The sequence below is a fragment of the Aplysia californica genome, unplaced genomic scaffold (genome assembly GCF_000002075.1).
Source record: "Aplysia californica isolate F4 #8 unplaced genomic scaffold, AplCal3.0 scaffold00017, whole genome shotgun sequence".
Taxonomy (NCBI): domain Eukaryota; kingdom Metazoa; phylum Mollusca; class Gastropoda; order Aplysiida; family Aplysiidae; genus Aplysia; species Aplysia californica.
Window position 1 is genome coordinate 552,304 of NW_004797287.1, and position 4,495 is coordinate 556,798.

At 43.7% G+C, this 4,495-nt stretch overlaps 1 protein-coding gene across 3 annotated transcripts in view; it reads right to left on the bottom strand.

Moving 5' to 3' along the window:
- LOC101858761 overlaps positions 1-4,495 on the bottom strand; it is a 139,484-nt gene that overhangs the window by 56,483 nt on the left and 78,506 nt on the right. The window contains exon 1 of one of the 3 annotated variants that reach the window (XM_035971420.1): positions 4,070-4,308. The exons of 1 other annotated variant lie outside the window; for it this stretch is intronic. The gene's annotated coding sequence lies outside the window, so the exon portion shown is untranslated. Of the gene's footprint in view, positions 1-3,673; positions 4,030-4,069; positions 4,309-4,495 lie in introns of those variants that run through there. One more of the 3 variants, XM_005090461.3, reaches the window with a different exon arrangement.

A 4,495-nucleotide genomic window follows, 5' to 3' on the forward strand; every position in this document is an offset into this window, starting at 1 on the left:
TGTGTGTGTGTGTGTGTGTGTGTGTGTGTGTGTGTGTGTGTGTGTGTGTGTATGTTTGTGTATACGTGGGTGCGTAAGTGCAAGGACGGCAGAGGGGCAAGGGAGCAAAGAAGATATCTTTCTGCTTTTGATCGGATTCTATTACAATAATATTTCTTCGAAAATCTGTCCTATTTAATTTACTGCTCACTAAAAAAGACGCAATGTATGCCTGACATAATCTTTGCACTTCTCTTAAAACTTAAAGTTATAATATAAATACTCATTTCGAATCACTAACAAATACAGAGGAACCTGAACAAACGACCACCCCCCCAAAAAAATAAATAAAAATAAAATAAAATAAAAAGGTAATGTTATAATGACTCTGTCCAAGATGTCCACCTGTCTACGACAACCCTCTACAATGGGTGGCCATCTTGAAAAACATCGGCTGAACTCTTCACCATGAAAGTTTGCAATCACGTTCTTTGAACGGACGATGGTTCTTTCAAAAGCGCAATGGAAAAAACCCCCCAACAATCCCAGTCTATTGATGTTGGGATTAATCACCATTAGCGGCCCACGGAAGCCATCTGTTAATGGTACAACTCGCTGTCACAGCGGGTGTGTATGAGGCGCTGATATCAGCAATATGACCCCAAACCAGCGGCTCTGAAAGTAAACTCTCAACTTCACATTCATTTTGTTAACTCAGCTGCGGCCTTATCAGTTATTTTTTTGTCGTCCATTAGTCCATTCTATTTATAACTGCCCTCGCTTTTTCTCTTTATGAACTGGTTTAGACATCGTCATTTCGTCTTGAGTTTGAGAAAAGTAAAACAAATCTAACACCACAGTTTTTTTTCCATTTCATGTATAAACATATTAATCCGAATTAATACGATCAGACCTTGAGATATAGGAGAAGTTCGATTAATCCCAAAAATGTATAGAACTGAATCAAAAGGTTTTAGGACAGAAAACAACTTACCCGAACCATTGCAAATCTTGACAGGAATTTTGATTTTGGGTGCTGTCTACTCCCCAACGTCAAGTATCCTCTGACAAAATCGTGCTTTTGTTACTGCTAACTATAACAGCAGTATGAGTAAGTTGCATTACTTTAAAATTTCTTTGAGAATGCACTCAGATTTGATCTGTTCTGAATCTTTATAGAAAATGTAATTACGCTTTTGATAAAGAAACCAAAGACGCTGTTCGACGTGTTTAGAATTGCCTGGCAATCTAAGGCACTTACACACCTCTGGAGGCAAGTGAATGAACGCAGCAGAGTTAACGACTTGAACACACCGAGTCTCAAAACACCCCCGCTATTGTCAATAAGTTCGCTGACAAAGGAAATCACCAATCGCCAAAGGTTCGATTAGGCGATTCCATTACGCTTCAATGCCACTCGTGGCGCCATGGCCCAGTGCAGACAACCCGGGCTTTCTTTTGTCGACACAGAGAACACTTATTGCTGGTGGATATGACCAGTTGACCATTCGTTGCCCGCCTAATGATTAAATCTGATCCTGACAATCCACTCTAAATGCCCGCTGACCTGCAGGAAAATCCCCTTTTCAAACGCCACCACCAGCCCCTCTCCTCTCCTCTGACTGCCAACCACTTCGTCAACATGTTTTTTTTTCTCTTTCTCTTTCTCTCTCTGTAGTCCTTTCTCGTTCCATATTTCTCTTCTGTTCTTTTTTCATTTTTGTCTCTGCCTGCCTGCCTGCCTACCTGCCTGCCTGCCTGTCTGCCTAAGCGCCGTCAGTCTGTCTGTCTGTCTGTCCGTATGTCTGTCTGTCTGTCTGTTCAGCGTTCTCATTTTTTTTTATTTCGTCCTTCGTTCCTTTGTTTTCATTTCAAACGCACAAGCTCAACTGACTTTGGTATTGGTTACCCTCACCCCCATAACATTCGGTCTCTATTGTCACCACGCCCCTTCCCTTTCTTCCTTCAGTCTCCCTCACCTGCATGCGCGCCCTCTCCTTCAACTCTTCCCAACCTGATGTGATGAGCACTCACCAACCCCCGATACCTCTCAGCACCCACCCCTCGCCAACCGTTCTCTCCCCAACCGTCCACAGAGCACGCCCAGTCTTCGACCTGGTCTAACTGACCCGGACATGAAGGCAGGCAGTCAGAGACCTGGGGTCACTTCCCGCGTCTGGCCAATGTTCCTGACATTAAAATCCCTTTAAGCTGCGAGCTGTAGTGGTCACCGCGTGCACCGGTGTCTGAGAAAGAAGGACGAAAACCTCAGTGGACACGTTGGTCAATTGCCCGGTCACTGGTCGTTAAAATCTCCGAAACTTAAGATCGGCGGGGAAAGCGGTTTTACGGTTGTTACTGACAGGAATACTAGAGAAAATAAGCTACACGGCGGTGGCTGTGTCTCTTAAGGAGGATCAAGACAGGGTATCTCTGTCCATTGCCAACATAATTGTAATGGGTTTGGCTAGGTCGGGACAAAATCAGACTAGGAATGTTAGTGGACTGCGGCGAATAGGACAAGTGTCGTTCGTGTAGTTGAGCTGATTTAACTTCACTGTGTTCTGCATCATATCGTATTCTACGAGTCGTTCAGAGCATACTGATGTAAATCAATTTTCCATAAGGATAAATTTATCTAACAATAAGTATGAACTTTAGCAAAATAATAATAATAAGAAAAAAAAAATAGAAACCATGGTCATGTTTGCAGCTGCAGCGGAAAGTCAACAGCCCAGCCCCTCCCTTTCCCGTTTTCTCACTCTCCACAACATGGTAAACAAGAAGTATATCAGACATGAGGCTGGAAAGACGAAAATCAAACCCCAAGAGCCATTAAAGAGCTCACATAACTAATGTCTTCTGTTAATGCAACAAAAGAAAGAGGATACAACGATCCAATAAGTTCATCAAGCTGTCATGTAAGACATTAAGACATTGTTGGTTATTGTATCACTTAAACCAAGGATCACACTCATCATAGCTTCGCACACAATCTAATAATAAAAACAGCACGAAGAAATAATTAGTGTTAAAGGCAGGTACCTTGGATATTGCCGAGAGAGAGAGAGAGAGAGAGAGAGAGAGAGAGAGAGAGAGAGAGAGAGAGAGAGAGAGAGAGAGAGAGAGAGAGAGAGAGAGAGAGGTAGAGACAGAGAGAAAGTCAGAGAGAGACAGAGAGAGGGGGAAGGAGAGAAATAGATAAAGAGAAAGAGGGAGAGGGAGAGAAAGACAAAAAGAAGAGAATGAAAGAAAAGAAATGATAGATAGATAGACAGATAGATAGATAGATAGATAGATAGATAGATAGATAGATAGATGGATAGATAGATAGATAGAGAGAATGAGAGAGAATGACAGAGAGAGAGAGAGAGAGAGAGAGAGAGAGAGAGAGAGAGAGAGAGAGAGAGTGTTTAGACAAACTGGCCCTAATTGTTCCTAAACACGCAATCAATATATAAACTAATATCCAGTTCGAAAATGAAAACGTATACAAAAAACACCAGTGTTGATACTTGAAATTTGAAGTTACTTCCACATCACTATTGCACGTACCGTATAATCAGGCTTTTTTCTCTTCAACTTTCGTAAAACATCCATGCTGAAGGAGACACGGAATAGACATGAACAGTCTTAACTAAAACTGAAGAGCATGTGCACATGAGGGTAGGGGTAGGCAGGGCAGCGTACTTACGTAGGCTTTGAGCGATGCTGTTTAAAATCCAATTAAAACAGGAAGTAAGGCCTAGATTAAACAGACACCCGTGTCTTTCGTTTGTCCACGTCAACAATGTCGCACAGTACTGCTGGTTTAAATCCCACTGAGACCTTTCCGTCCATTCAGAGACACCTGTAGTGGTTTAAACTTTAAATCCTGGCCCCTGGTACAGTACTGTTACTTTGAAAGGAAGCTCTTTCTCGAAATATCAAAGACGCGCTCAGTGATTTAGAAAGAGGCTTCTGAAAAAAGAGCCCCTCGTCGCCCCCATTGAAGCGATGCGCCACGGCAGGACTGGTTCCTATACGTCTGTTATAAGGAAGGTTTTCAATGAAAATAAACTGAATCTCTGAATGAAGTGTGGGGGCAGACCTGCAACTTTGTGTCGTTGAGTGACGGGGGACAGGGGTGTGAGGGGCCTCTGTCGACGGCATGAGAGCTCGCTGCGGTGTTGCTTGACTGAGTCGCTGAATGAAAAACATGACGTCTTGGGGGTCGCTCAGCGCCCTAGCTTTGGTGTGTCTTGAGAGATAATGGCAGATTGAATGAGGGGTCTTCTCTCCGCTTCACTGATTTAAGCAGGTGAGACGAGCAGGGGTAGAGTCTGAAACACCGTGAGAGGACGTGGGATAGCGGAGAGGTGAGGTGGTGTGGTCTGCAAAGCACAGACAGACAGATAGAAAACAGACGCAGGCGCTCGCAGACACACAAACACACACACGGACACACATGTGGATACAGATGCATGGCGAATAAAAGAGATGGAGAGCGATCGAGCGTGCAAGCGAGCGAGGGAGG